Source organism: Phacochoerus africanus, chromosome 4, assembly GCF_016906955.1.
Source record: "Phacochoerus africanus isolate WHEZ1 chromosome 4, ROS_Pafr_v1, whole genome shotgun sequence".
In the NCBI taxonomy this organism is placed as follows: domain Eukaryota; kingdom Metazoa; phylum Chordata; class Mammalia; order Artiodactyla; family Suidae; genus Phacochoerus; species Phacochoerus africanus.
The window spans coordinates 22,979,454-23,002,334 of NC_062547.1; the positions used below are offsets into that span (position 1 = coordinate 22,979,454).

Consider the following 22,881-nt stretch of genomic DNA (forward strand, 5'->3'; position numbering starts at 1 on the left):
CTATAGGGTAAAGAAATATATAATGCATGCACTGTGATAAGTGCTATTTTAGGGCCATGAATGAAGTGTTGGGGTAATTCAAAGGAAAGAGAACTGGGGTTGGGGGGGGTGTTGAAAAAAGTTTGTGGAGGAAGTTACATTAGGGCTTAGCTCAGAACAATGAAGAATTATTTCCCTAGGGAAGGGTGGAAGGGCAGAGAGCATTCTGGGTAGGGGTGCAAAGATGAGCAAAACGTAGTAAACTAATCATGCCACAAAGCTCTTACTGTGTGCGGTTACCACTGATGCCAACTTTGGCTCATGGTTATGTAAATATCAGGGTAATAACTCTATGAGGGAGGATTTTGTTTGTTTATTTTAAATGTGGATTTTAAGCTGCATGTGCAGAACCTCTTAAGAGAAGACATAAAATCATTTTCTACTAGCAGGAGAAAGCTTTCCCCGAATCCTGGCTTCAGTCTTCCCCTAGAGCAGTTAGTGCGTTTACAGGCTGACTGCTAACTCTTCCTCTCTTCCAGACTTTTCTAGAACTTGAACTCTGGAAAAGAGCTTAACCCAAGTGAGAGCCATTTGTGATATAAAATGATCCGCATATCTGGAAATCCCAGAATATTAAGGCCTTCAAAGGACTCTCTGACAGAATTTAAAAAAAAAAAAAAAAAAAAGACCAGAGCATAATTCAGGGCTTCCCTCATAGTGGTGGTGCCATTCACGGCTCTCAGTGTGGGCTCTGAGAGTCTCCCCTCAAGAACCTACCTCTGTGTGTCTTCTGATGATTAATAGACTTCTTTTTGCCCCCGTTTTCTTCATCTTCAAATGCATCTAATGATATCTCTATCACAAGATTGTTTTGAATATTCAACATCCTTCCGTTTATTGCCTGACTACTAATATTGAGTAGTGGGTACTCAATATTAGCTTTTTCCACTCTCCCCATTGTGGTGTGACAACTTGGGCATCTTGAGCAATATTCTAGCCCTCCTGGTGGGCAGAGAAGACATTGCAAGGAGTAGCTTTATACTAGGAAGATGCTGAGATCCTGTGTTGCCGTGAGCTATGGTGTAGGTCACAGATGTGGTTCGGATCCTGCATTGCGGTGGCTGTGGTATAGGTTGGCAGCTACAGTTCTGACTAGACCCCTAGCTTGGAAACTTCCATAAGGCACCAGTGCAGCCCTAAAAAGCAATAAATAAATAAATAAATAAATAAATAAATAAAAGATGCTGAGCCTGAGGTATTCATCCATGACTTAGTGATAATCTCAATTATAATAGTAAATAATAGTGGTGATATTAATACTAATAAAAAGTTCTGTTTAATTTTATTTGCTGCTTCCTAGTGCAGGCACTGGGCTAAATCTTTTAAATATGCAATTCAATGTATTCCTTATGATGCCCCTGGATGACAGGTTCCATTATTACAGAAGAGGAAAATGAGCAATTTTCCCAAGGGTAATATTTAGTCTGTGGTGAGTTAAGATTCAATGAACTTAAAATCTAACAAGAATGAAAAGGAAAGCATACACATAGATTTCATACAAGATAGACCGACTGTAAGGACTGCTGTAACTGAGGCACATGCAAGCATAAGTTTCTAAGATTGTTCATCCATGTATTAATTTGTTATGTGTTTGTGTAAGACTGTGCTCTCAATGTTCACAGTATTGTTTTTATCCAGAATTTCAGAGCTGGCAGGTCCTTAGTGCTTCCCCAATACTTTCATCCATTGCCAGAATTCCTTTCATTTTTTAGAATTTCTATGGCCACACCTAGGTCACAGCTTTCAGAAGCACCAAATCCCTAACCCACTCAGCCAGACCAGGGATAGAACCTGCGTCCTCACAGAGATGCTGAAACATTAACCTACTGAGCTGCAGTAGGAATTCCCAGAATCCCTTTCTAGAGCATCCCTGAGAGCTGGCCACAGAATCCTGATGCTGAATATCTTTACTAATAAACAGGCTCCATGCAGGCATGGAATATTGTCTCTTCAGTTCCTAGAGATGGGACTTGAGCCAAACTCAGTTTTCCTATACCTTTCCTTCTTGGTTTTCCCTAATATAGCCAATCAAAAAATTTATGATCATGTTTTCAACAAGCTAACCCTTCTTGAAGTCCACTATTTGACTCTTTCTCATCACCAAGTCTTTTGATAGGGTAACAGCCTAGTGTTTCTATGAGATTAGAGCTATGCAATCATATAAAGAGTGTAGGAGAGTGACCAACATATAATAAGAACTCTGTAAATAACAGATGATAATAATAGTGCTAGATATTTATTGGATTAGATATTGTTTATGAAATTATTCTTCTCTTGGTTGACCACATTTTGCCTACCATTATTTAGATGCAGATATAGACCTTCGTAAATGTGTTACTGCTAATAGGACACAATGGTTCAGGTTCACTGGGTATATCATTAAATTGAGCCCAATCAATTAAACTTTGGTTTAACGATTAACTTTGTTGATAGGGTCATTGGCAGTGCCCACTTTTGTATATGTAATATATGGGTTCTGCCTTGTTAAACTGTTATATTTTATGCCCCTTTAAAAACCTAACCTATGGCCTGACTTCCTGGTTGTTCATTAGAAAATAATGACAATTAAAAAAAGGGAAGGAGAGAAACTCACTAAAAAGTAAATAGAAGCTATTTCAATGATAGTACTCTATATAAGAATGAAGAATGGGAGACAAGTGACTGTAGTTAAAGTATGACCAATAATCTTGACAAGTCCTCCATTCAAAGGCTGCATTTGCCTTTTTCACCAAGCATACCAACTCTTTGTTTATTAACATAATAAAATTGTAGTAAAATAAAAAAGGTCTCACTACAGACTAGACAAGGCCAGACAGCTGATTAAAAGATGCTAAAATGTGCAGCTCCCTGGAGCCTAGAGTCCTTTTTAAGGTTGATTTTGAATGACTTGTCCAGGCAGGGACTCTTCCAGGAGGAAATGCATCTTTGTCTGGGGTTAGGTCAAGGGCTGGATCCCTAGGGCTCCAGGGAACCTTGAGGAGAAATCCCTGAGACAAAGCCCAGACAGAAGGAGTCAGCCGATGCTAGGAGGGGGAGGAGAGGATTTACCATCACTCTGGACTGATTTTCAGTTGCCACGCTTCTCAGGCAAAGACTATACCAACAGCCATTCTCTCCTGCTCTGATTGTCTGTGGTGGGCATGGCAACCTGGGAGGTTCTGAAGTCTCAAGCTGAGATACAGTGTCAATAAGCTGGAACGCCAGTAGTGCCAAGTGCCACTTAAATATTTTTTCATCTTCCTGTATGTTGCTTTTGGAGGGGGGATGTTCTGGGATGTGAATCCTTGCTTGCAGAATAATGGCGTTTCCAGGCTGTATGGGATCTTCCGTCACCAAGTCCAATCACCTCATTTTGCAGATCAAGAAACTGAGGCTGAGAGAGAGGACACGTACCCAGAGTTACCCAGCTAGTCAGTGACAGACAGAAGTGGAACCTGTGGTAAGTTGTGCAGCCTATTTCCACTTCTCTTTCCACATATGCAAAATGGAAATGAGGGGTAGGTCTACAGGATCTCTCTAAAATTCCTTCTGATTCTAATATTTTACTTATGCGATTTTTAATTTTAGACTCCTAACTACTAGTGTGATTTCCACTTTGCGAAAATCAAGAAGCTTTTGCAAAAAAGGATGCATTTTAGTGTCTAAGCAACAGTGTTCAAGCATTCTGATGAAGGCTGACGTTCTCCTTAATATTTTGCATTGTGTACAGACACCTCAATATAGGGCATAGATTTGTATTAAACGTTTGGAAAATGCACCCTGGTTTTGAGTATGCTAGTGTCTTCTAGCACATCCTAACACTACAAACAACTGCTTAGTAGAACTATAATATGTGTTTGTAATTATTACTGCCTTACGTGGTTTTACTCCTCACTGAAAAGTTCGAGTCACATGAATGAGTAAAGATGCTGAAGAGGTTATGCCATGTAAGATAACAATGCCCAAGTCAGGTGTTAGTTAGTTGAAAATGCTATTGTTTGTAAACAAGGATTGACTTTTTTTTTTCCCTCTCATGTTTTCAGCAGACACATTTTAGACAAACTGACAGCACATCCATTATGTAATGGCAGCTAGAAAAGCTTTCATCAAGAGTGTGCATGTTTTGTGTCTCTGTATGAAAGGAGCAGAGCACCAAGGGCAAATGATTTAAGAGTGGGATAGACCTGGCATTTCAAGTCATTGTCTCCATGGAATTGGGGAGGGGGGTGAGGTAGGAGGAGCATGAGATATAATGTACATTTTCTGTTTCTTTCCCCTAAACTCATGATGCGAATCTTTCTAGTTTTTTCAAATTCCATCTGTTTGGCACATTAAATATCCACACCCCTCTGTTAAGTATGTGAACTTAATTTATTTTTAAAGGACAGCTTACAATACAGAGAATGCTGAGATTTGAAGACTGTGTTAGTCATGGGGAAACATCTTTACACCACTGGGCATGTAGTTCTCAAGACATTTATTACCTGCATGACATTTGACAAATTGTATATAGTAGTGTTTACAGGGATATTACAAGGATCAAATATTATAAGAATTATATATGAAAGAAATGTGTACAATAAAACATAATAGAAGTCCTTTTTTTCTTTTTATAATGTGTATTAAAGTAAATGAATGGGTATACAGAACCCAGTGAGGGGCTGGGAAGGAGAGAGTGTGGGAAGCAAATACTTTCCTTTTCCAATAAAACCATGGCTTAGAACAAAGAGACTACCAGGATGCAAATGAAATATTGCTGCTAGAATAGCCAAGGCTGATGCCTCTTAAGATGCTATGTACTTTTGAGTTGCTTGAGGATATTGTTAAAATGCAAACTGTGATTCAGTAGGTCTGGGGTGAGGTCTGAAAGTCTGCATTTCCAAAAATCTTCCATCTGATATTATTGCTGCTCCTCTCCAACAGTTTGAGCGGCAAGATCCTATTCCATCAGATTAATAGGCGCAGCCAAAAGTAAAATAAGTATCTTACCAGGAAAGAAATCAATTTGTTCACATGTTTGTTAGGATTCATATATCAAGGGAATACCACCCAGCAACCCCCTCCTTACCACATTTTCTGCACTTTCTGGGTTTATTGTTAAGTGTTGAGAAAGGATTCTGTCTCTATTGGCTGAAATTTCTGGCTGACAGCAGCTAGAAAAAGGTTTATATACAGCATAAATTGGAATAAATAAGATCTAGGGAACTAGCACATTAGGAAGGAAGTTGAGTTCTTTTTGTTCCTTTAGCAGAGATTGTCTAATAGAGGTCATTGAATTCTGCCTTAAGAATTTCAGATGCGGAGTTCCCGTCGTGGCTCAGTGGTTGACGAATCCAACTAGGAACCATGAGGTTGCGGGTTCAATCCCTGGCCTTGCTCAGTGGGTTGAGGATCTGGCGTTTCCGTGAGCTGTGGTGTGGATTGCAGACGTGGCTTGGATCCCCCGTTGCTGTGGCTCTGGCGTAGGCTGGAGGCTACAGCTCCGATTGGACCCCTGGCCTGGGAACCTCCATGTGCCGCGGGAGCTGCCCAAGAAATGGCAAAGAGACAAAAAAAAAAAAAAAAAGAATTTCAGATGCGCGGTGGGTTGTCTGACTCTCCTTTAGCACGTTGTACATTTACAATGATTTGGGTCACTCCCTTCCCTAATATAAATATGACATGGGAAGAAACCATATGCGATGTTCCTCTCTTTTTGATGTTTTCAATATAAGTCAACCCACATTTACTAAGTTACAAAGTAGTGGACTAAGCTCTGGGAGCGGCATAGGGATCATGAACGTTAGTCCCATTTTTTCCTTTAGACAAACTGACATAATCGACAGACATAATAACCAAACACAAGGCAGACTGAACTTAAAAAAAAAGATCTGGAAATAATCATGTTAGAGATGTCAAAGAAATAGAAATCAGCTCTGCTGGGAAAGGGAGTTTAGGCAGACTTGGTGAAGGAGAGGGGTTTGGAACAGGGTCATTTGCACATGGAGGCCAGAAGATAGCTTGAGGCAAAGTCTTTGTTATATTGTAGGGCTGCAAAAGAAGAGCAAGAGCAAAGAGACATAGGTTGGTGTAATTTGACTAACACAGGACGAAATTAAAATATTCTTTGGAATTTAATGCCCAGAGCTTCTTGTTGGAGGTAAGAGTGGACATACCAGGGCAGTGTTGTAGATGTTGCTTCTCTCAAACTTTGATTTTTTTTTTTTCCCCCTCATGGGGCCTCGTCCTTTGGCATCTGCAGGATAAATGATCACCTTTTATGGAAGGTCTTCCTCTCAGCATATGGAACATAGCACTTCAGAAAATACACGAATCAGGGAGGGGAGAGGGAGAAATGACTTCCAAGTGCCTTAAAAGCATATTTCCGTATTAAGTCATTTATGCATCAAGTGATCCTGCTTTACAACTCCAACATTCAGATGTAGTAAGGATGTCCATTTCTCTAATATGTGTGAATTTAAGTTCCTTTTCAAATAAATTTTGCCATGAGAGTTTCTTTTCAATGTCAGTTGGTTATAAAGAAGCTTTTTCTTTGTCTTTGATATGCTGGTACTTAGCCATGTAAAAAGAAAAATAATTCTGCAACTCTTGTCTGATTGCTAATTGCCCTAGCTGGTGTCATTGCGTGGGTAGGATGGGGCTGGGATTGCTACAGTCAAAGTGGTCTGAGAATCAAGTGCAGATAGGAGTGAGGATAATTAAAGAACATTAGCTTTTACAAATCCAAGAGTACACTTAGGGTCATAATGAGTAGGTGAAATACATTCAAAATTGAATATATCAAGAAACAGTTGGATAGAGCAGTGTCTACTTGAGGAATTAGAGTGTGACGTGTTTGTTCTTATTGGATATTGACTGTGTTGGCTGAGACTGGCTTAGAGAAATGAGGAAGTATTTGAAAATGCCATTCTATCTCCTTGATGGTGACCCATTGAAAATACTCTCTTAAGAGCACAGATGAACAATGTGAAGTGAGGGCTGCTGTACAGTCAGCCCTCTGTGTCTGCCTGTTCCACACTTAAGGATTCAACCAACCACAGAGCAAAGATATTTAGAAAAAAACATTCCAGACAGTTTCAAAAAGAAAACCTCGAATTTGCCACTCTGGCAACTGTTTACATAGCATTTACATTGTATTAGGTATTACAGGTAATCTAGAGATGATTGAAAGTATATAGGAAGAAGAGTTCCCTGGTGGCACAGTGGGCTAAGGATCTGGTATTGTCCCTGCAGTGGCTTGGGTGGCTGCTGTGGCATGGGTTTGATTCCTGGTCCAGGAACTTCCACATGCTGCTGGAGTGGACAAAAAAAAAAAGTAAATTTACTAGCAGATGAGTGAAAGTTATATGCAAATACTATGACATTTATATATGCTATTTATTTTTGTTTGTTTGTTTTGCTTTTTAGGGCCACACCACTGGCATATGGAGGTTCCTAGGCTAGGGGTCGAATCAGAGCTGTAGCTGCCAGTCTACACCACAGCCACAGCAACGCGGATCCGAGCTGCATCTGCAACCTACACCACAGCTCACGGCAACGCCAGATCCTTAACCCACTGAGCAAGGCCAGGGATCAAACCTGAATCTTCATGGATGCTAGTCAGTTTCGTTAGTCGTTGAGCCATGATGGGAACTCCATATATGCCATTTATATAAATGTTTATATACATAAGGGACTGGAGCATCTGAGGATTTCGGTTTGCTTGGGAATCCTGGAACCAATATCCCCATGGATATGGAGAGTCGATCATATAAACTTCAGATCCTTTTGCATTCCAGTGGGCAAAGTGATGAATCCCCTGTCCTAAAATTGTGTTTTAAATTTACCTGATTTAATTAAAATTCAGGAAACTAGAGACAAGAGTGACTCTGTGAGACTAATTTTTTAAAACTCCCTTCAGCTGTGGCTGTTCACAGGTTGCTTTGTACCCTTTGTCTTTTGTTTTGTCGTTGCTTATTCTTTCACTTCCCTTCTCTTCTTCGTATGTTCTGATGTTGATGCTATAAGGTATCATTATTTTGGTTCTTGTAACTTGCTGTTAATTACAAATTCCAGGTAATAATCAAACGTCCCCGACATCCGATATTTCGTCCTGAGAAGGTGTTCTGACGACCATCATCCAGCATCATCCCCTTTGTTTCTGAGTTTAAACAAACAATAAACAAGCACCCAAGCAAGATATGAAAAGGAATTATAGGGAAAGTAGAAGAGAAGGATGTGAAAAGAAGGGAAATGGGATGAGGAAATGAAACCAATATTTGTTGGGTGCCAACATGTAGCAAACATTTTGCTAGCTCCTTTATATGCATGGTGCTGCTCAGTCCTTGCCATGACCTTGTGTTGGGGACATCATGGAGCTTTACCACTGGGCAACCAGAGAGACAGGGAGGTTCAAATTAGAGATCAAAGTCATGCAGGAGCATACCATCAGAGCTGAGGCAGCTCTCTGATCTCCTACTGCTCTCTACCACCAGGCTAAAATCACGGGACAGTGGTGGCTACAGTGAAAGTGCCACCCTTCTTTGTTCACAGAGTAGCTTGAACTATACCAAGATAAGCCATTTAGATAAAAGGCAGAGTAAGGATGAGAAGTGACTAAAAGCTGCAGTTCCACTCCCTTCCAGCCAGATTTTTCTCTTCATTCGTTTTGTTGACCTGAATCAAAACGAATGGCAGTTTTTGTTATACAGAGATGAATTGATTTAGAAATAGCACACTAATTAAGATCCAGGGCAGGGGAACTATGGAGAACCATAGGCGAATTTTAAAGAAATAAAGGGGGGACTAACTTTTATTAGGTTTGGGAAGAAACCAAGGAGGGTTGTTTTGAGCAGAAGTTTACTGGGGAAAAGAAGAGTTCAGGGTTGTGGTTTCTTTTCTTTTCTTTTCTTCTTTCCTTTCCTTTCTTTTTCTTTATTTTTTCTTCTCTTCTCTCTCTGTCTCTTTTGGCTGCATCCACAGCATATGGAAGTTCCCAGGCCAGGGGCTGAATGCAAGCCACATCTGTGACCTACACCACAGCTGCAGCAATGCTGGATCCTTAACCCAGGGCACCAGGCTGGGCATCCAACCCAAGACTCTGTAGCAGCGACTCGAGCGCCTGAAGTTGGATTCTTAACCCACTTCACCACCATGGGAATGCCTGCGGTGGAAGTTTCTCTCTTCCTGAGGATCTTATAAATTTAGACATGAGGGGTACCTATGTGAGAGCTTTCCTATCCTGACTTCCTGACTCCGTTTTAAACCAGATTTCCTTTATCCATTTTTGAAATTTTGAACCCTCCTCATACATACGGGCAGCTTTGTGGTGGGAATACTCTTTTACACGAATGTGACCTGCCTGTTCCTTAGTCAGCAATTCGGAACCGTGCTGGGTAGTCCCTGAACTGTTTAGCCAGTTGATATATAGTCTGACATGCTTAATATGCAGAAATGGATGACTGTGGGGTGTTTTTTCCCCTTTATAATCCGTCTCTAGACTTAGGTATTCCTGGTAAAATGTGTTCTCAGTTCTGCCCGTTCATTCTCTAAAGAGCTACATCTCAAGCACATCTACGTACTAGGAACTGTGTTGGGTGTTGTACTGGTCAGGATTGTTTGAAATCTGCTGTGATAAGAGATTGCCTCTAAAATCCCAGTGGGTGAACCCAACCCAAGCTTATTTTTTGTGCCTGCTAAGGTTACCATGGGCCTTGTTCTCCAGGGCAGCTCCCTCTCACGTGATGTGACAGGGGACCAGCCTGCTTTTCTATCCTATATCTTTTCCTTCTCAGCCTGTGGCTCCCAGATTTTCGTCACCGGGGATGAGAGACCTGAAGATCTCTGTCTCCTTCCCCCAGTGTAACCCATATTCCATTTCCAATCCATTGGCCAGAAGTCATCTGGCCCCATCTAACTGTGGGGATTCTAGCAGGGAGGGTGCTGGAGAGTCTAGGCGTCTCGATGTCTGAGCAAGAAAGAATCAATAGATACTGTTAAGTGCTGTTGAATATCCCAAGTTCTGGGAGAATAAAGATGAAATTTTAAAGTTATCGCCTATGAGAGCTGAGCAGTCATATGAGGAAAACAATAATTACAGGGGAGTATTTAGGGCTATATTACAATTTGGCGGGACCTATAGCTTCTTAAACCAATAGCTGCTATTCCCTTTGGAGAGTCCCTTTTTCATCTAAAATAACTTGAGATTTAAAAACTCCTTATGTTCTCTTGTGTTCATGCTCTCTGCTTTGTTTTCTTCAGTAGAGGTCAACATGTGTTTACAAACTAAGCCTAGGACTTAGAACATCCTTTCTTGAACCAGTGACCTTGTGGCAGCTGTCATTTCCCAGAATGATGGAACTTTTCCTTTTCCACGAAGGACAGAATGAATCTGAGCATCCTAACAGCTCTTTGTTGGATGGTTGTCCTTTATAAATATCTCAGCATTTATGATCAGTATCGTCAAACATGGAGGTAGCTTTCTGGCATTAACCATACAAACAGCAAAGCGTATGCAATTGGAGAGATCTATAGTATGTGGGAAAATAAGATTTTAAAAAATACAAATAAGGGCACACAAGTACGTTTAGGCTTAGAGGCATGAGGAGCTCCATGGTGTTGGGTTGACATGTTGCCAGAAAGTCTAGACGTTTTCTTTGGATGTTTGGTACATGAGTTTCTATTAAAACTCTTTTACGTAAAAATAACAGAAGAGCCCCCAAAAAGTGTCATGTTGATGTGTAAGGCATGGAAGAACAAAAATCTGTAGTTTTCTGAAAGTTTTTCTTACCATGAAAACAATTTTCACTATTTGTATCTGATTACTATAACTGTAATATGCCCTGTCCACAGACTTGTGTATTTGGGTTTTCATTATCAAATGCTTCCTCTCAACCATTGCTTTCTGTGCTTTGACTTTCAACTTCCATTGACTTTAAGTTACATCCACATAAGGAATGTGCTTTGGCATTTGGGCATATGTTATGGCCTCTAAGTAAATATTTTTAGTGAATCTGGAGAGAGAGTATGATGGTTTCTGAGATTTTGAAGATGAGCTAGAAAGGCAAACTATGAAAATTACACAAATAATAGTAATGATAATAGTATAATTATGAACATTAATTGGGCATTCATTACGATTAGTATTAAGCTAAATGTTCCACCAGGATCTCTTCATTTAATCTGCATAATTATGAGAAGAAGGCACCCATTATCAGTGCCACTTTAGCAGGGGGCTTAGAGAGATGTTAAATAAATTGCCAAATGACACAGGACTAGAAAATATCTGTCTGACCTGTTTAAAGGTAACCAATGCTTGTCCCGATATAAGGTATTAGGTGTTTTCTAAGTGTATGGATCATCCATGAAGCCAAAATATATCCCCAAAACCCTTCAACCTAAACTGTGTGTTTTAACTTGCATGAAGAATGTATATTGTAGCAAAAGCACTGTAGCTGGAATAAAGTTGGGAGATACAGATTAAGCAGTAGGAATGTGTTCAGTCTTTATTTAGGAGCATTTATAGCAAAAATCTGTTGTCTAGTACCAGTGGTTCTCAGTCAGAAGCACTTTTGCCTCCTCACCTAAGGGGCAATGGTCCGAGTACAGAGTTATTTTATTGTTGTGACTGGGAGGAGGTGAAGGCAGAGATGTGCTAAACAGCCCTTAATGCATAGGGCAGCCCCAAGTATTATTTGGTTCAAAATACCAGTAGCAACAAAATTGACCTCTATAAAAGGGTCTTCTCTTGGTAGATAGGTGAACTCCTGTAAGAGCTCAATCTTTGGAGTCAGTTGAGCTGGGGTTCAGTTCTGGATTATGGCTTGACTTTGGGAGATCACACTTTCTAAGTCTTAATTCAATTACTTATAAATTGGAAATAATGATAACGCTCCATAGGTTGTTCTGAAGATTAAATGACAGATGCATACAAGGTGATTAGCGGAGTTCCCTTGTAGCACCATGAGTTAAGGATCTGGTGTCACTGCAGCAGCTCAAGTCACTGCTGTGGCGCAGGTTCAATCCCATTTCTGGGGTATCTACCCCCCCCCCAAAAAAGTGATTAGCAGTGTCCTTGGCATTCGTAGATATCTGCTCAACAATTTTAGCCGAAAAATGATAAAGTTTGGTTAAAAAGTCAGTATTTTCTTTTGATACCTTCAAAGATCATTGCTGAATGGGTGTCAGAAAGAACTGCCTCCAGATCAGAGAAATTTAAGTCTTATTTCCCTCTGCTTATTAACTGTGCGACCTTGAGCAAATGCCTTAGAACTCTCTGGGTTTCAGTTCCTGCCTCTCTCAGAGGAGAGTGTAAGTAGTATGCATCTTCTCGAGTTTCTATATGGTTTAAATGAGGGTTTAAGTATAAAGTACTTAGAAGCAGACAGTTGTTAGCTCTTCTTATTCATTTACTCAGTATTTTCAGATAAAGTATAACAGGTATATTTTCTAAGTAACTGAGCCCTACCTTTTGAAATACCAGCCCATTGTTTTGTTTTTTTCTTAATGATTAAAGTACTGAAAATTCTTCTAAAATTGTATTTTAAAACCCTTGCTCATTTTTAAACGAGTACTAAATACTTTTTAACATTTCATTGTTAAGTCAGGAGCTTTGTCTCATGCTATTGTTTCCTGTACTACATTGTGATACATGAAGCTTTTTAAATTATTGAGGTAAGAGGATTTTTCTTACTGTAGGCTGCTGGACTGTTTCATTCTTTTCTTCACTTTAAGTATACACACACACACACACATACACACACACACATATAAGCACACATGTTGTTTTTGCTTCCTTCCTATCAAAACATCAGCTGTCTGACTCTTGTAGTCTATCTTGACTTGTCTACATAACCATATTTGATTAGTTGATCAATGTTTATTGAACGTGCTCTATGGTATCTTAGTGAGTCAAACTAAACAATCCTTTCTTGGAGTTTACGATTTAGCAGAGGAAAACGTTGAAGACAATTAAATAAATGCCAGTTAAATAATTTTTTCATTCAAATACGATCTGTGCTAAGACAGCATCAGTGACTGTACCTCAGGGCAAGCTCCTTTAGCATGGGATATAAAACAGGCCTTCATGGGGCAGTCTGAGATGTGAGTGGCATTAGCAAGGCAAAGAGAACAAACAGTACAAATAGGTGTAAGAGCATGTGTAAAGGTCCTGATTTTGGACATGGCATGGCATTAAATGGAGGCATTTTTTTTTTAAACCCAATATGACTAGAGACTGTGGAAAAAAATCCAGGTTGGTGGTCATACTGATGAGGCTAGAAAGAGAGTTGAGGGCTCATTCACATGTAGTAATTGTAAAACATGTACAAGGCCAACTTTATTTAATAGACAATAGCCACTAGAAAGTTTCAGCTCATGAATATGACATATATTCATGTGAAGGATGGCTTAGAATTAGGAAAGAATGAAGTCAGAGACGCCAGTGAGAATTCTACTGCAGTGGTCCTGTTCAGACCTGATGAAACCCGTTCAAAATGTGTCTCTAACAGAAGTAAACAGTCTCTGAGAGATAAGACCTAAAAGTCCCCTGTGAGAGGAAGGCTGATACTTAGTTTTTGGACTTGGAAAGATTAATTTTGTCTGTTTCGGCTTGTTTGCCTTCTACTTTGTTATTGGTTACATTCCAGAGGATTACAATTGATGAATAGTCTATTTCCAAAGGAGCAAAAATACAAATGTACAGCAGTAATAAAAATGAAGTTGTGTTCATATAATGCTTTAAAACTATCCGTTATTGCACTTAATCAGCAAATTTTCATAACAAGTGATTTTTACCCTGCACTGTCCCTTACAAGGAAGTGGTCTAAATTGATGTACCTTAATTTATTGGCAGCAGGAAATTTCTACCTCAATAAGCCATCATGCGTAGCAGAAAATTTCATTTGTCCTATCTCACAGAGAAAGTTGATATTGAGTAGAAGTGGCCTTTCATTTTGTTTTTTGCATTATAGGGAAGATCTAAAAAAGTTGACTTAATCAGTCTTGTTCTTAACGACTAGTGCCCTGTTAAAAAACACAAAACTTTATATGTTCAAATAAGGTACTTTATCTATAACTATGCATGCAAACTATATCTCATGTGAAATATGAATTGTGTGAACATCAAATATAGACATGCAACTCAATTGTATAGTGTCTCGAATGACAGATTTAGAAAATTGGACGTTCTATTTTGAACATCTGTAAAACCTATTCAGTGGTCTATATGTGTCCATTTCTAAAATGTGTGTCTAAATACATATAATAATTTCTCACTTATGGGGTGATTGGGAGAACTAAATGAGATCATTTAAAAAAAGTGCTTGATTTAGCATCTAGCACATAATATTTAACGTATTTAAAATATACATATATGATTTAGGTAAAATTTTATTACCACAATAGATGCTATGGTCTTACAAATTTATATATGTTGATACTTTGATATTTAATTACATACACAGTTACAAAGTACACAGTTATATGTACCCATAAGTACATATATACACTATGTTAGCTATTGATTATTGCACGGTGATATTCAAAAGAACATATACCCTTATAGACATCTTTGGTAAAAATGGTTTGGTTTTGCACTTTTTTTAGGGAGGCGAGTGGGTTATTTATGTTCTGGGAAGGTACCATAAATCAAAAGTTGAATGTTAGCCTTGATACTATGACTTGATATGAGTTGAGGTTTTGGCACAGTTTCTATATCCTGCTTTCTCTCATTTACCCATTCATTCCTTCATTCATTATTTAAACAAATGTTCACTGGAGCTTTACTCTGTGCCAACTACTATAATCTGCCCTTAAGAATTGTAGAGTCTTGGAGACGAACAAACATGAAGGCAAGTAATTGCAATAAAAATGGTGGGAACTACATGCAGCCCATCCTTCTAAAGTAAGAAGGCATCCACCCTCCCAGATATGGTCCATTATTATGTATGTATTTGTGTATCATTAAACTAAATAGAGAAAAATAGAAATTAAATAGAGGAGCACTTATTTCTAAGTATTTTTTATTCACCCTCTTGTCTTCATCTACCACCCGCGTGCTAAAGACAACCCAAAGACTATCAGTAATTGTCGTCACTTTCCCTTTCCTAGAATCCTATTTACATCTGACTTTCGGCAATCTGCAGGTAGATGTTTCATAGATATCTCAAATCCATTCTGCCCAGGACAAATTCATTATGTTCCTTCCTCTCACAGAATGATTTCTCCTTCTCTATGTCTAATGCCCGTTAAATATATCATGACCCACAAAAATCACCCCAACTGAAGTCCCCAAGTCTCAGTCTGTGCTCAGTGTCTGCCTACAGCCCACAGCCTGCAGGTCATCAGATTCTCCTCATCCTCTTCTAGTTTCCTTCCTCTCCCTTTTAGGTAAACAAATGCACACAGACCCCTTATGCCCAAAATTAGTAGGATAAGAAAACAATTTTCAAGTTGCTAGGCAGCAGTGCGTGAAGAGAAGGCTCAGAAAATTGTCAGTGACTTGGTTATTAAGTGTTATCACTATGTTTTCCCTTTTTTTGTGAGTGGAAAATGTTTCCCTTTAACATAGAATACTAATTTTAAATTCTATTGATCTATGAACTTCAAAAACATCCTCATACACATTTCCACATTGCTGAATTTCTCTTTCCCTCCCATCACTGATATTTTATGCTTCTAAGGAGAGTTGAATCCCAGAGTCCCTTTCAAACATCCAACAGTTCAGGATATGGATGGGAGATTCATACTTCACCATAAATACATTATTCATTGATATTGTTATTCATTGACATCAGTCATTGAGAAGAAGTAAATGACATCGCAATAATGTATGTTACCTCTGATCATATTCCAAGGGTTCTGGAAATTTCTTTCTGGTCCATACTCTTTAAAGAGTCACTTATTAATTCCTAAACATAAGTGAAATGAATCCTATTGTTCCTTATAAGGTATTTATTTTTAAAAGATATCTGTGAGCATATAGATTCCTAAAGCTCCCTGAACCTAAGGAAATGTTCCCAAAGTTTGTAAGGAAAATCACTAAGATAAGAAATGTAACAGTTTTCCGCTTTCTTTCTTTCTTTTGCTTTTAATGTGTTTTTAAATAGTTTTATATCCTGGCAAATGCGTGAGATGGGGTTCATATAAACTATAGGTTAAAATGAAAACTTTAAAATGCAGAGTGTTAAATGGAATAGAGAGTACAGTATATACAGAGAAAAAGACTGCTTGGAGGGGGAGGAATTGTTGAAGAAAATTATTCTTTGAAGAGAGAGCAAAACAGAAGATCAAATTTGCTTTGACTATTTCTTAAGTAAATGGATTAGTAAATCCTGAGCTTCCAACTGACTGTTTTTTCCTTGTCTTTTCGAAAGAATTGAAACTTTGCTGTGCCTTAATATTTCACATCATTTTTTTTGCCTGTGTATCCTGACCTGGCATGGTGGGCCAGTGCTTTTAGCAAACAATCCTTGTCATTGCTGCATACATATTTATTGATCTTCAGCTAAAATTAGCTTTGCTGAGAAGATGGTTTTTGCATAGTTACCCTAAACAGATCTTTCCCCAGTGCCAAGGGGAACGTGACAATTACTTAACTTTATCCTTTATCCATATGTTATCATTATTTAAAATATGGGAAAAGGAATATCTGGACCAAAGGAAGAGGTTGTGATTGACAAATACATACCTCTTAAGTGCAAACAAGAGTCATACATTAGAAAGGGTGATTTGTGGACATCATCACCCAAGAAAAGGATCATTGTTAGCAGTCGCTTATAATTCATGGTGGAGCACTTTAGGAAAATATTGCTGCTAGTCATTGTGTGCATGTCTTCTGCTTTCTGTAAACCAGATGAATGTAGGTTTATTTGTATAACAAAGGTTTCAGCATGGAAATAAAGGGAGAATTTATTACCTGTTTTCTTCCCCTCTCCCAAGAGGGATTTTTTTTCACTTTGAAAGAAGACTCTTATAAAAAAGATTGCAGGCACAATGCATGTTGTAGTTTCCTTGGAATGAAGTCCAATCTGTAGTCCATTCTACTTTTTCCAATTTGTTCAGAAGACATACAAACATAGGCAAATATGGGGATCAAAATTCAATTATATTTGCCCCACCAGAAGAATGAAATGCTTCCCACTCAGAGGTTGCTTAGTAAATATTGTAGCCTCTCTGAGATTACTTAGTTGAGATGGGCTAATAGGACTTTAGAAGAGATAATTGAAGGAGATGAGAGAAGGATGAGCTGTGAGATATGAGTTAACAGAAAAAGAAAGAGCTTCTTGGAGTGCTCGCTGTGGCACAATGGGATCGGAGGCATCCTGGGAGCACTAGGATGCAGGTTCAATCCCTGGCCTGGCACAGTGGATTAAGGAACTGGTGTTGCCACAGCTGTGGTGTAGGTTGCAACCGTAGCTCAGACCTGATCTGAAGGAAGGAAGGAAGGAAGGAAGGAAGGAAGGAAGGAAAGAAAGAAAGAAAGAAAGAAAGGAAAGAAAGAAAGAAAGAAAGAAAGAAAGAAAGAAAGAAAGAAAGAAAGAAAGAAAGAAAGAAGGAAAGAAAGAAGGAAGGAAAGAAAGAAAAGAAAAGAAAAGGAACTGAGGAAAGTGAAAGGAGGAAAAAGACATAAGGAGGAAAGGAAGAAGAACGAAGCACGACAGAAAGAAAGAAAGACAGACAGACAGACGGACGGACGAAAAAGAAAAGCAAGCATCAAGAGAGTGAGCTTCTGACTGCAGCATGGAGATTCTAAAGTCAGAAAAACTTAGGTTCAAATCCTCCTTCCTCTTGCTACCAACCATTTATTTCTACCTCAGTGTTCTCCTTTGCAAAACAGCACTCCTAAACCTATCATGAAGATTGCTATCTGGATTATATGAGGTAATGAATGATCCATCCTCATTACCTTGCCGTTGGCAAGTCTACGCTAAGTAGTAGTTTTTTTCCCTTGTGTAGTACTTTCAATTTTCTTTGAAATTAAAAATCCATGTTCTAGTTCAGGTTTCTTATTTTTCAAACATCCATGTTTACAAATCTATGATATTTCATGATACTTATTTTATTCTTAGTATTCTTATACTTTTCATTCTCTTAACACTCATTGTTTCTACAGTTTATGTAACCTTCTGCTCTGAACAAGGGAAAATTGACCCAAGAATGCAGGGAAAGGATTCTGCATTCAAATAAGAAGTTGCAAACCTGCTATCAACCTAAAACTTTACACCTTGTTCCTCTCTTTCTAGAAAACAAATCTATGCTTCCATTGTATGACTTTTTGAACCATGTATGTACATAAATATTTGGGGGGGGGAGTAGTGTATGCAATAAATTCATTGACCTAGTTCTAACTTTGCGGGAAAGCTGTACGTGGGGAAAGAGAATAGAGATATGGGCAGGCTGAAAACTGTCATCACCATCATTATAAACATCATCATCAAAGCATCACCTGCGTACGTAGATTAAAAGAGATACACATAGGGTGAATTGTACAGGGTTTGATAATCCATTGGGAGGGGGAGAGATAATAGATTTACCATTTATTTAAATTATATGCAATTTTAAAGCCTACCATAAAAATCACATACCCCTCCATCCCAGCTTCCTCATTCAGTTCAGGTGCCTCGTGAGTCCTCTGCTTCACTTTTTTTCAGAGAGGACACTCTTCATGTGAGCTGCTAGTTCTCAGTGCATCGTGCTCCAATGCTAATTTCATGTTATGACACCATATGGGTGATGACTGATAAACAGCCTTTGAGGTCTCACCTTTCAGGAGTGGGTGATGTGAGACTCCATTGATAAACGATGTAAGATCCTCCACAATCCTGAAATAAAAGCCTGTATAAAATTAGAGAACTCAGTTTCCCCAGTTCTCAATAAACACCCACTGAGCTAATAGACATTTAAATAACTATTCAACTGCAGTATGTGCAATATGTATGTTTTGTATGTGTGTGTCTGTATACATACGTGAAATAAGCTACATTCTGGGAGGAAGGGAATTTAGGCTGGCTCTTCATCTTACATCTTTAAAAACTGAGGCTCAGAGATGAATTTAGAGTTTATTAGGACCAGTTACCAAATTAGAACCCAGATTTCTTAGACCCATGGCTCTGTGTTACATTCAAGAGTAACACACTATAAATGTTCTATGTAGATTCTATGGAATCTGATCAAGAACTAAGGGGAAATGGTTGGTAACCGGCCTTAAACCATTTTTAAGCATAAGCAGGATTATTGTTGGTACATGAAAGGTTGTAAATGACTTTCCATCCCATCAGGCACAGGGAGAGATAGACGCTTGGAGCTTACTCTGTACCCAGGAAATATTACTGGCAACAATCCATGTCATTTGCCAGGGCAGCAACCACCTTCCACAACTGAGTGGAGTTAAATGTATTATTGGGGTGGATTTTAGGCATTGCTGAAAATTGCTAGCAGGAAGTACATAAAGTTTTGTTTCATTGTGTTGTGCTGTGTATATCAGAACAAAAGAAAGAGTTAACTTATTGGCCTAAAATTGATCTAGCCTAATTTTTTTTTTTGATTAAATAGGCTAATAGTCTGAGTGAATCAGGTGACTTCAGATTGAATACTCAAGCCAACATTTCCCTTACTAACTATATGATTTCTGGCAATCATGGAACTTCTCTGAGCCTCAGTGTATTCTTTTAAAAAACTGTTATCAGGAGTTCCTGCTATGGTGCAGTGGGTTAAGAATCTGACTGTAGAGGCTTGGGTCGCTGTGGAGGCAGGGGTTCAATCCCAGCCTGTCAATGGATTAAGGGATCTGGTGTTGCCGCAACTGCCTCATAGGTCGAAGTTGTGGCTCGGATTCAATCCCTGATGCAAGAACTTCCATATGCCATGAGTGGAGCCGTAAAATTAAAACCTGAATCGTTGGAGTTCCCGTCGTGGCTCAGTGGGTAACAAATCCAACTAGGAACCATGAGGTTGCAGGTTTGATCCCTGGCTCAGTGGGTTAAGGATCTGGCATTGCCATGAGCCATGGTGTAGGTCACAGACGTGGTACGGATCCCAAGTTGCTGTGGCTCTGGCGTAGGCCAGTGGCTACAGCTCTGATTAGACCCCTAGCCTGGGAACTTACGTATGCCACAGGAATGGCCCTAGAAAAAAAGACCACCCCAAAAAAAAAAAAAGAAAGCTGAATGATTAACTTCTAGATCATGCAGTTTGGGGGAAATTATAAAAAAATAATTCAGGCAACATTGTATCACATTCTTATAGTACACAAAGAGTTATAGGAATAGTATTTTGAATATAAATGAGTAAGGATTAGGAAGCAATAGGGTTTATAATGGAGAAGGCAGTTCTCCAGAAACCAGAGAGGGAGAAGGAAGTATTCCTACAAGTGGTTAGAACATCTTATCCTCAGCTAATTATGTTGCTTCCCTCAGATATCACATTTCTGGATGCTACCACCCATTAAGTCACACTTGGTGGCTAGAAGCTCTTGAGAAAGGTGGGACAAAGAGAGAACAATAGGACCTACTGTGTTGCCACATTCTCAGCATGTGGAAGCTCCTGGGCCAGGGATCAAGTCTATGCTGTAGCAGTGACCCAAGCACTGTACTGGCAATGCCAGATCTACAATCCAGTGCCCCCACAAGAGAATTCCCAGAAGCTTAATTTTAATTAATTAATTTATTTATTTTTTGTCTTTTGTCTTTTTAGGGCCGAACCTACAACATATGGAGGTTCCCAGGCTTGGGATCTAATCGGAGCTGTTGCTGCTGGACTACGCCAGAGCCACAGCAACGCCAGATCCGAGTCGCATCTGTGACCTACACTACACCTCATAGCAACACTGGATCCTTAACCCACTGAGTGAGGCCAGGGATCGAACCTGCAACCTCATGGTTCCTAGTCGGATTCGTTTCCACTGTTCCACCGCGCCAAGAGGGCAACTCCGAGAAGCTTCATTTTTATGTTAAAAAATTCCACCTTGGAGTTCCCGTCGTGGCGCAGTGGTTAACGAATCCGACTAGGAACCATGAAGTTTCGGGTTCGGTCCCTGCCCTTGCTCAGTGGGTTAACGATCCGGCGTTGCCGTGAGCTGTGGTGTAGGTTGCAGATGTGGCTCGGATCCCGAGTTGCTGTGGCTCTGGAGTAGGCTGGTGGCTACAGCTCCGATTCAACCCCTAGCCTGGGAACCTCCATATGCCGCGAGAGCGGCCCAAGAAATAGCAACAACAACAACAACAACAACAACAACAATAATAACAACAAAAGACAAAAAAAAAAAAATTCCACCTTCTTTGTAGCTTACCTTGATGTATATATATTTAGTTTTTCTTTTTTCTTTTTAATTTTATTTTGGCACCAGCGTCAGCTTAATCACTTAATCCTAAAGTCCTCAAGAAACCGTATGCATCTCTGTCTTCCTCTTCCCCCCACACCGCCAGTGGAGTTGAGTTCCTGACAAAAGATTTAGGTTTTCAAACAGTTCATGTCTGTTTTCATAAGAATAATAGATTTAGGACATTATTTCAGCTTCAACTGGATAATTCATATATTTTGCGCAGACAGCTTATAGGGATTCATTTTCACAACAGCTTTTATTGGTCTCTATATTTTACAAGTGCTTCAAGTCCTAGTCAACAATCATGGTCTATACAACAGATTCTTACAGGTTATTGGGGTAACTTCATTTTAAGAGCATAGACTCAACCTCCATCTGTCTAACGTTGTCTGGGTGGGTTTCCGCCTGACCGCAGAGGATGGGAGATAAACAGAAGAACCTTTAGGGGATACTTCAACTTTACAAAGCTATGGAAGTAAAATCAGTAAAAGTTAAGGAATAGAAATCATGAGTCTTACTGTGTTATTATTGATGACTGCCATTCAGAATAATGTATTCATTTGGAGACTATTTTTTCAAAGGCTGAAGTGTTTTATTTTATTTTATTTTATTTATTTTTGGGCTGTGCCTGTGGCTTGTGGAAGTTCCCAGGCCAGGGATCAAACTCGTGCCACAGCAGTGACATGACCTTAGTGCCTGACCCTTTACCCGCTGCTAACCCACTGCACCACAAGGGAACTCCCATCCAGTGCCTATTTTGTGAGACCTTGTTTCTAACTGATAGAGAGACAAAATGAATTAAAGCATGTTTTCTATATGAAGTATTTCCAAGGCTTGTGGGACACAGGAGGAGAGGTAATTGTATTTTAGCATGGTGTATACAGTGCAAATATCTAATGCCTCTGTTAAGTTCTCCTAACTTTTTTGGGGGTTAAAGCATTTGTAGAAATATTTCCTAATATTTCTATACTTAATATTGCCTAAGCTCAGACTTAAAGGAGTAGAGATTAACTGGAAGAGCAAGATTGAAGGAAAAGAATGAGACCTTTACCTCAGTGCCATGCCATTTTTATCTGTCACTCCAGTACTGGTGGAACATAAAACATTTTGCCTTCAGGTAACCCTTTAAATAACAGCTGAGAGAGCATAGCAAAGAACAAAGAAGACTGTATCTCTATAACTAAGAGAAGTGGTTACAAAGGAAGGGATTCTTATCAATGGGGAATGAAGAAAGTGTCTTGGGATCAAATTGATAGCAATTTATTTAATACCTACTCGACACAGGCTAAGCATCTTACATGTGTTACCCTTTTTAATCACCCCAAAAAAACCTATAGGTAAAAAATTGTTATTTTTTAAAAAAACATTGAGATGAATTAATAAACATAGGCTTTTAGGGAATAGTAGGTTATTTTCTTATCTACATCTAGAAAATGAATAATAGTATTGTACTAAGAGTCAGGTTTCTCCAAGTCAAGGATGGTGGTCTTTGGGCTCTGTCACCTTGTCTTTATATATTGTGGTTGTCACATTGCATTTATCATGGGCACTACAAGTCTTAAAAA

The 22,881-nt window shown here is 39.2% G+C and overlaps 1 protein-coding gene across 4 annotated transcripts in view; it reads left to right on the forward strand.

The window, feature by feature from the left end:
* The window catches only part of LRRC4C (leucine rich repeat containing 4C), a 169,249-nt gene that overhangs the window by 42,528 nt on the left and 103,840 nt on the right, over positions 1-22,881 (forward strand). For 3 of the 4 annotated variants that reach the window (XM_047775952.1, XM_047775953.1, XM_047775955.1), the window contains one exon: positions 3,398-3,478. The exons of the other annotated variant lie outside the window; for it this stretch is intronic. The gene's annotated coding sequence lies outside the window, so the exon portion shown is untranslated. The remainder of the gene's footprint in view (positions 1-3,397; positions 3,479-22,881) is intronic. 4 annotated transcript variants of the gene reach the window in all.